Below are 10,639 nucleotides of genomic sequence, written 5' to 3' on the forward strand. Positions count from 1 at the left end.
GATCTCTGGCATCATTCCTATCACTAAGGCCGTATTTTCCAACTACTGATCTTTCTTCTTTGTTTCCAACTTTTGTATTCCAACCACCAGTGATTATCAGTGCATCTTCATTACATGTTCGATCAATTTCAGATTTGCAGAAGTTGGTAAAAATCTTCAATTTCTTCATATTTGGCCTTAATGGTTCTACTAATGTTGTATAACTCTTGCTGTTGTTAGTTGTTGTCAAGCTGACCTCAACTAACGGCAACCCCATGTGTGCAGAGTAGAACTGCTCCATAGAATTCCCAAGGTTGTGACCTTTTGGAAGCAGATTGCCAGGCCTGTCTTCTAAGACTCCTCTAGGTGGGTTCGAGCAGCTAAACTTTTGGCTAGTAGTCGAATGTTTAACCATTTGTGTCACCCAGGGAACTTCTGAAACTCCTTGTCCCAGTAGATTCCTTCTCTTATGGTGAAATTTAAAAAACACTTATCAGAAGTGAGAAATTGATAATCTCAAACCAGGTGGCTTAAGCCTCTTCCAGAAGCAGGTATCCTGTGAGTATAAAAAAACAAACCAGTTGCTGTAAAGTAGATTCTGACTCATGGCAACTCCATGTATGTCAGGGTAGAACTGTGTTCTATAAGGTTTTCAATGACTGATTTTTCGACGTAGGTTGTCAGGCCTTTCTTTCGAGGTGCCTCTGAGTAGACTCAAACATCCAGCCTTTCAGTTAGCAGTGGAACATGTAAACCATTTACACCATCCTCGGACTCCCTTGTGACTATAGATAACAAACAGCTATTTCTTGGCTGCATTACAGATGTTAGAATTAAACAGAATGACATTTACAGTGATGGGGCAACAGGTCTCTTGGAATCTCAGTAGCAGAGAAGAAAAGATTCCACAGAATAACAATTTAGATAACAGTTCATTTCAGTTTCAAACTTGATCAAGATAGATTGACTGCCTTTGATGAGCGAAATGAGCCACTGTATAGGTAAGGTTTGGCTCCCTTGATAAAACAAACAAGCAATAAAATAAAGGAAAATTATTCTAACTGAAATAGAACACCATGTCCAATGGATTCCCCCATCTAAAAACCACTCTGAACTCCTATGAGGAAAATAAGACACGTGATTTTAGATTAAGTAGTCCTGGTTGTTATGACCTTATTTAGTATGATTTGAGCAAGATATCAAGCTGAGAGAATGAAGATGCTTAAACTTCATGAGAATTAAGAGTTTCCTCTGACCCTTACCAAACCTGAGCTATATAACTAGACCCTTGGGTCCCACCTTTTTAAATAATTCTATTTTTATGCCAAGCAAATGTGCAACCAGAAAAACAATTGAGTGAGTAAAGAAGTATCTCTATTTTAATTTGTGTTTCCCATGCTCGAGTGCATTGAGCCTTGCCAAAAGTGACTGAGTTTACATTTGCCAAACAATTTGGGGGCTAAGGCTTCCCAAAAGAATGCTTGGGAAATGCACTATCATAAAAGACGAATGTTCTTTGTGACCGTGTAAGATACTCCAAACCAGCATTAGAATCTCAGCATCGTTTCCTCTCCTCTTCCCAAGCCAAGGAAAAACACTAATGTTTTTTCTCCAGCATAGGCCTGAGAAATTGCACTGTGGTCTTGCTACCTTTGGAGAGATCTAAGAAAGCTAGTTTAGAAAGTCAACATTTCATAACTGCCAGACAGCAGACCCAACAAGGCTGAATTTCATCATCAGTGGGGGAACTTGTTAAAAGGTGGAGTCCAGGGAGGGACCCCAGGTGCTTCTCTAGGTAATCATCAAGGTTTCTGACCCACAATTCTAAAAGTAGTGCATTTAGTCCAATCAATTCAGTAAACACCAACATAGTCCAGCTGCACTAGCAAAACCATTACTCGGACCAGCATCACCAGAAATATTCTCATGGACTCAAAACTCCTGAAGGCTGCTACCTCAGATCAAGAGACTTGACAAATGTGCCTTGGAGTCACATTATACTGGGGAACTTCTGAAATATTGAGAAGGAAATTAGGAAGATAAGTTACCAAACAACATCTTTTAAACTAGTTTGAAAATAAGCCAGAACGAATGAAAGTCTGCTCACAAATCTTCAAAGCCAAAATGACAATAGTAACCACTTGAAAGACCGTTGTTGTTAGTTGCCGTCATGTGACCCCACGTGTGCAGTGGAACTGCTCCATAGGGTTACCAAGGCTGTGACCTTTTGGAAGCAGATCACCAGGCCTGTCTTGCAAGGCACCTCTGGGTGGGTTCGAACCTCCAACTTTTCAGCTAATAGTCAAGTGCTTAACCATTTGTGACACCTAGGGACCCCTAAAAGACCATTAGGATCATGAATATTTTTTTAAGGAAATATATTTTCTCAGTGAGAGAGCATAGTCTTTCTTTGACCTTCCCCAGCCTTTCTGGGTCCTCCCAAGCCATCTCATTTGTGGTTCTCTACCAATTTCACACCTGCCCAGTGGCCCCGAGCCAGAAAATCTCTCCCGGCTGGAGCTAAAGATCTCTCTCTGTATTCCCTTGCATTCTCACTTGCTCTCGCATCTCTCTCTCTTTTTCTTCTCTTTTTTCTACATCTCCTATTCAATTTTAACAAGTATTTGCTTGGTCTTAGTATGAACCAGGTGCTGGAAACATAAGAATATGATAGTGTCTATACCTTGGAAGAACTCACAGTCTAGCCAGAACTACAGACATCTAAGCCACAACAAAAAAAACAATAATAATGTATGTGGTAAGTGCTATAGTATAGGAGGAATTCACTTCTGTGTGAGCTCAGAAGGAGCAATTAATTCTGTTGGCATCAGGGTGTGTAGTTAGAGGTACTAGGGAAGCTATAGAGACAATTTGGGACTTGCCTCAGCCAGCATATTTTGTTTCCTTTCTCTCTTTCAAATGTCGTGTCTTTTTTTTTTTTTTTCTTTCTTTCCCAAAGGAGCCCCTGATTTATTCAGTTCATTTGTTTTAAAATAAATGAGTACACACAGATTGCAAGGTATGTAAATGTGGATATGAGACCTTAAAAATCTTTTCAACCAGTCTGTTTTGGAGCTGTTTTCCCATCTAGGCTCTGAAAAACAGCAAAGAACAAGTGGCGAGAATTTCAATGACTGCAAGTAAAATGGCCTGGCAAGTCTTTATAGGCCCTATTAAGTAAGTAAGATACGCTAGCTGTAAAGTGTTAATATTTGCCAAAAGAAAACATAATACCTGTTATCTGCTGGTATTTTATTTTCTGTAAAACTTGTTAAGACTGTCACAGTCCTCCGGCAACAGGCTCCTTTTTTTATCAGCAGATAAAGATTATCTGCTTATTTAACAGCAGCATGAATATCCTGTAAGTTATTTCGGAAATGGGATGGCTGTGGAGTTTTCTAAAAAATATTAGAACCTTTATTATTTTTTTTTTCAAGAGCTGCATGGCATGTACCATCCCCCTTCTCTTTCTAAACTCTATGGCTAAATTGGAAGAGAGGTTGTAGACACACAGGTGGGAAGAGAGGGCAAGTTCATTACTATATGGAAAAATGTGGGGGTTAAAACATCTTTAAACTAGCATGGTAGGCCAGTTTCTACTGTCATAGAAAACATGATACTACCTCTTTCTGGCAAAGGGGGTTGTTTCAGGTAGGTCATGACTGGAACATAGAAAAGAGATGGTTGGGTGAGTAAATGAAAATATTCTGAAAGATGTGTTCACCCCATTATGAAGATGTATAGGAGCCAACTTGAGGGAATGTGCTTGGCAGCTGATCTGGATAATGAAAGACATGTCTGGTGAATTCTTCATTTAGAGGAAAGGGAGAACAAGGATCCTGAGATCATGCCAACCATCTTAAGAAAGGGATTTATGATGCAATGCATAATAGCCAAAGAAGTCAAAACACATCAGAATGTTATTTCCTAAACATGAGGAGATAGAGAAGTGAGTTCCTGCTGTCACTGGCCAATACCAAACATGAGACTTACGTGTATTTTCATTATCTCCCCCTTAAAGGCATCTGATAAAAACTAAGGACATTAATGAACAATTCTGGATTAATCAATGTCTCTTACATTGAAAAAACAGAACCTAATGCAAAATGCCTGTGCAAGAAAGGAAAACGTGTTGGCTCGTATAACTTTGAAGTCCAGAGGCATGCAGATTTCAGGCAAAGCTGGATCTAGCCACACTGGACAGATCATTAAAAGTCTGTCTGTCTTTATCTCTCAGCTTTGCTATTCTCTATGTAGGTATCATTCTCAGGGAGACTCCCCATGGGGTGGCAAGACAGCCATCAGCAGCTCAAACCCTGCAAGTCTGTAGAAAGAGATTGTCTCCCTTCTAGTATACACAGAAAAAGTCTAGAACTAATGTTTGTTACAATGCTCAGTGACTTGATTGACTCAGTCTGGGTCACATGTCCGCTACTGAACCAACCCCTGTGGCTAGAAAGGTGCAGTACTCTTACTGGCCAGAACTAGGTCACAAGGCCACGTCTGGAACCAGAAAGTAGAATCAAGCCCATCCAAACTCTGTGAGTAAGTATACGTGAGGAGGTGGCCCCAAAGGAAGATCAAGGTGCTGTTAATAAGGGAAAGGAAAATGGGTGTTGGGCACAATTAGGAGTTGTCTTCTATAACTTTTAATTCTAATGATGATGTCAACTTTCTTCATCTTCTTAGATTTTCAAGGAAAAAGAAAGAAAAGACCTTTCCCTTCATGTATTTTTCTGTTTATCATTAGAAAAAACAATTATCAATTTTAAATTTGTTTCCATTGTTTTTATCTAGTTGTCTGGTGTCTTTGGGCTATCCCAGGAACCCAGAGAGTTTTGCTGAATTATTCATGGGAAGTCACCAAACCTCTGGCATTTTATTTAAATAGGCAAGTGACATTTTGATTACCCAGACCTAGGAATTTGCGCCAGGGAGAGGCAATAGAATTATTTGAAAGGACTAAACATAGTTGGATAGAATTACTCTGTCTATATGCTCATGAATTATTGTTTGATGACAGCACGTATTCTCGTCTTATAAACTTCAAAAGGTGGGATGTGGTGACAAATTAGAGCATCAAATGCATGCATCCAGAGACTGCTGTAGTTTGGCACCTACCATGCAATAACCAACCCTTTCTCAGTTGATGAGCCCTTTAAGCTCCATAAACAGCTTCTTCCCAATGGTTGACACCATCAGCAGATCCCGTTTCCCCAGATTTCCTAAAATAGTTGAGCTGAGGAATCAAAGAAGTACCAAGGCAGAGAACAGAGGAGAGGAAAATCCTCTGTTTCTATGAATTGGGTGGGTTGTGCAAGAGCCTATAAGGCTTGACTGAACTTTATAGTGGTGAAATACCAAATGCCACATGAAGAGTTGGAATTTCTTCACCTAGATTTCAGGAAGTAATGATCAAATTCAGGAAAGAAGAGGACAAAATTAATTGGATTTTTTTTCTTGGTTAATAGTTTTATCCCTTTTGTATTTCAATGTGGCTTTCACAGGAACATGTTGGCCTATAAGTTATATGGGAGACAAGCTCGAATACATGGCATGTGAGTGAATTTCTAGCTTTTAAACATAAAGTAAATCATTTTGACAAGAGGCACCATACTTACAGACAATCCCCAACATAGAAATAAACTGTGTTCCAGAAGTCCATTTGAAAGTTGGCTATTTAGAACAGAGAATGGATTTTCAATTTAGGAAACAAATATTATTAGTGGTTAAGGTCCCAGATCAGCCTGCAAAAGCCTGCTAAAATCCCAAAACCTTGTGCTAACCACAAAGCAATAACCTAGGAACAGGAGCAGGGAGCCGTCTGAGCTGGGGGGACAAGGAAATTCCCTTATTTCCTCTTTCCTGGACACACTTTGGAGATAAGATGTTCTCTAATCCCTTCCCATCTGCCAGTCTTTAAGTTTGTCTCCCAGGTTCCCTGAGCCCATAACTGCCCCCTGCCCTAGGCTCTCTATTGTGGCACCCTGCTCCTTGGACCAAAGTGCTCAGGAGTTCAGAGTTATCTATCTGCCCCCTCTCCCTGTCAAAGTTCTGTCTTCTCAGTGCAGTTCATCTCAGCTACACTTTACGAAAAAAAAACAAACCCTTTGCCTTCAAGTCAACTCCCACTCATAGTGACCCTATAGGACAAAGTAGAACTGCTTCATAGGGTTTCCAAGGAGTAGCTGGTGGATTCGAACTGCCAACCTTTAGGTTAGCAGCCATAGCTCTTAACCAGTGCACCACCAGGGCTACAGCTGCACTTTAGGGGGCAAATAATCTGACCAATAAAGCCCCCTAACATGCCCCCAAGAGACTTCTGTTTTTAAAAAAGAGGATTGATTAACTCTGAGTACAAAAATTCAGGCATTGTAGGGGAAGTCTAGGGAGGGGAGCTGGAGAGGAACTAATGGAATCTACTTCCAGGAAATGGAGGGCCCAGACTAGTGCTGTGAGAATTGTTGGGTCCTATCCCTGATTCGTTTTTGCTACTCCAGCCTGTGATTTCTTCTGGGATTCTCTTTTTACCTATGCGCCCAAGCTTTCCCAGATCTTCCCAGCCTGACCTGCTTCCTGTGGGCAATGACCCAACTTGGAGAATAGCGCTGGTGTCTCTGGCAAACTGGTCCTCAGTTGCCCCAAAAGAAGCCTTTTGTTTCTAAGTCTGCTCTTTGTGGCCCATGGCCAGTTGCTGCAACTAACATGGGCTAGGACACCTCAGCCAACTCTGCCTGGAAATCTTTCTCGAAGACAGCTACTCTAAACTACTCTTGTCCTTCCATTCTTTCTTTTCTAAAGCAGGTATGGGAAGCATTTTAGTATAATACTTAAGAGCTTAGACTGTAAAGCTAGACTGCCTGGGTTCACATTCAGGCTCTACTACTTACTAACTTAGTAGACTTGGGTGATTTATTCAACCTCATTGCCACTCAGTCTTCTTTTCTTTAAAATTGAGATAACAGTACAATCTCATATGAATATTAAGGCAATTAAATGGTTATTACACGTAAAGCACTAAGAATAGATCTGATATATAGTAACTGTTCAATAAATGTTAGGTGTTTTTAAGTGGCACACAAACTGAGGTATTTGGAAATAATAGAGTACACTGACCCAACAACAATTCTTAGTCATTATTGGAGCTCCTTAATCTGCAATATTTTGAGTTATCCCAGAGTCCTGGGACTTTATGAAACTGCAAAGCATTGTGGGAGAACTTCAGTCACGCTCACTTCAGTTACCATTGAAATGCCCACCACCCTGCCTATAGGGTCACTTTGAGTCAGAATCAATGGCAGCCCACTCAACAGCAGTGGAGTGGGTTTCCCCACAGTCCCTCCAGGTGGTGACTATCAGGCTTGGTTGTCAGGCACTTTTGCAAAAGTCCATTGGTGGAAAGGTCAGAATTTATTTCTCTCCCACACACACGTTTTTCCTTCAAAAGTACACTCCTTTCATTCCTGACCCTGGCAGCACACCTAATCTCTTTAATAAGCTTCTGCTAAAACCAAAGACTAAAGACCAGAAGAAAGGTGACTTTAAGCAACTTCTGCTTTCAGTTCTGCAAAAACCCTGGAGCAAAGAAATGCTAAGGTCTAGTTAATGGCTTAAAATATGAAGGATGAGGGAAATGCAAAGAGAATGTATACAAATTGTGATCCCATGAATTATACAACAATCAGATTAATAATAACAGTGGCACCATTTATTTAGCGCTAACTCTACCAAACACTGTATGACTCCCTTATGTAAATTATTCCATATAACAGTCCCGTTAGGCAAGTATTTTAAATCCCGTTTTACAAGTGAGAAAACTAAGGTTCTAAGACCTTGCACCATGATCATACAGTCATTGGCAAAGCTGATTTTCAAATCCATGCTAACTTCCAGTGAAAATGGGAGGAAAGAAGGGGTATCATGGCAGCTGTTTAGACGCTTTCACATCAGAGGTTTGGGGAAAAAAGGGACTCTCTGAGTATCCATTTATAAGCAATTTAAAAATTGTTTTCTACTCTGCTGAACTACTCTTTAATTATCATTCTAAATTTGTTTTTGAATCCGACAGTATTGAGACAAAACCAAATTTTGGTATTGTTTAATCAGTTCTCTGTAAAGGTCAAAATGAAATCATTCTTTTTATGATTTAGTCAAATAAGTTAACTACCTCTGGCTCAAAACCAAACCTAAATAACAAAAAAGGAGAAAAAGAAAGTTCAGAACCACATTATTTTTCCATAATATGTCCAAAAAAAAAAAAAAATCGTATGCTATTCTTACATTAGACTGAAAAAAGAACTCTGTCTCCTTCTAATGAGCAATTAATTCTAGTTCCGGATGTCAAGTTTAGAATAGGTTAAGTTCCCCTAAACCACAACCATTTGTGTTGGATCATGGTTAAAACCCAAAATTCCAATTTCTACAAAAATAACATTCTTCTCTTCTACTGCAATGGGATAAATGACCATTTTATGTAATATAGGGAAAACCATAGCAGAAACTCCTATGTATTCCAGATTTCCTAAAATGTTCTTTAAGTTGTTTAAAATCAGTTGAATATGTTTTATTTCAATAGTCTTGAAATAAACTTTGGGTACTAAATTAAAAAAAAAAAAAAGATCTTTGGAGAAGAAGATCATGAAAGTCCACCGAACTGGTATTTACAGCATCAGTATCACCTTAACTTTGACAACAATTAAAATTACATTTAAGCCATGTTTGTGTTCAGATCCAATAGCCCATAATACCCCTTTGCACAGCTTCCTAACTGTAATTAACCAATCAGTCCATGGTAGTGGCTATCTTGTTCTTTCAGTTTAAGGAAATTTTTGAGTGAGAGTCCTTCTAAAATTTAACATCATTTGGTTCTTATTAAATGGTAACCAGTATACCATTAGGAGCCCTGGTGGTATAGTGGTTAAGAGTTTGGCTGCTAACCAAAAGATCAGCAGTTCAAATCCACCAGCCACTCATTGGAAACCCTATGGGGCAGTTCTACTTTGTCCTATAGGATTGCTAAGAGTCAGAATCAACCCGAAGGCAATGGGTTTGGTTTTTTTTTTTTTGGTGTGGTGTTATGGGAAAAAAAAAACACACAGAAAGCTCTCCTCAACAACAGATAGGAAAAACACTTGAATCAAAGGAAATCCTAAAATGCTAATTATCACTACAGCCTTGTTGGAATTGCCATTCTTCATGAGAAGAATGACCACTTTTGAATACAATTGTAACAATACCTATGAGAGCCAATGACTTTAAAAACCTCCTATGAAGCTCATTAATTTCTCTGTGTTTCATTTCCAGCCTTGAAATCACAGTGCTAATTTTCAGAGTGTTTATGACAAAGTGCAAAAGTTGATACCACTGAATTTCAGTTAGTCTGACAGGAAAACTCTCCTTTGCATTTATTCAAGTCACTGATCTAAGAAGAAAGAATATAATGTTATTATAAACCATTGAGAAATAGTTTCTTTTCTACTTTCCAGATAAGACTTTTGTAAAGTAATGTAGTACTTGGGTTTTATCTCCGTGAAGCTTTCATCAAATGATTCAGCTCATTCCATGTCATCTCTCACCCAGCCTGTTACCAGGCACAGCTCCATTCCCTCGGCAGCAAAGTCAAAGCAGCACATGAAGGAAATATATTTTCAGTCATTCATTCATTCATGGGTTTATTCATTCACTGAATACTTAGCAATTTATATACAAGTGTACATTAAACCTGACAATTGCAGCAACAGCACATCAACAAAGAAGAAACAATTGATTGGGGGGGTGTGTGTGTGTGTGAAGATATTAATGATTTGAAGTTCCTCCTTCAGAGAAACAGTAGGAAATGTTGTGTGAGAAAGACTTTCCCCATCATGATCTGATGTCTTTTCTCTAATGAACCTTCTGGCTCACTCTACAATAATGGATACCCCCAAACCATATGGAGACACCACCGTTTTTCAGTTTCCTTTCCCACTGTCGCTAATTGCCTGTCCCAGATTGTTTCTGAATAGCAGCTCTATTTTAATTTTAATTTTTTACATTTATCAGTTCCTTTTGTTTTTCTTCATCTATTTAGTATGGCCCAGGTTTCCTGTTTTCCGTGAAATTCCCGTTACAATAATTTCCCAGGTTTAAATGGTCAGGCAGCGCTTCAGCAGTGATGTGCTACACACGTATGTGGTGATGAGGGAATCAGAGACTCACATTCCCGAGGAGGGAATTATGGTCTCACAATTAATGTGAATGATGGCAGGAAGAAATCTTTTAACCTAGTACTTAAATAGGTGATCGGAAAAAATGCTATGGGATTTTAGACTTTGTGGTTTACCTGTGGTTTTAGAACTATTTTGAAATTTCCAAATTTCAGAAAGTGGATAACTTTCTTCTTGCTAAATATAGATACATATATGTAAGATTAAAGAATCTAAGCTTTAAATACAGAATGATGGAGGTGAAGATAGCAAGCAAATAGGAAAGAACTGATTTTTTTTTTTGAAGCATTTAATATTTTCTCTTAATTGGTTCATCAGTTCAATTTATCAAGAATTGGAGTACCTTCCCATTTAGACAGGGCCCTGGTGGTGCAGTGGTTAAGCATTCGGCTGCTAACCAAAAGGTCAGCAGTTCAAATCCACCAGCCACTCCTTGGAAACCCTATGGGGCAGTT

This window comes from Trichechus manatus, unplaced genomic scaffold (assembly GCF_000243295.1).
Source record: "Trichechus manatus latirostris isolate Lorelei unplaced genomic scaffold, TriManLat1.0 scaffold00056, whole genome shotgun sequence".
In the NCBI taxonomy this organism is placed as follows: Eukaryota; Metazoa; Chordata; class Mammalia; order Sirenia; family Trichechidae; genus Trichechus; species Trichechus manatus.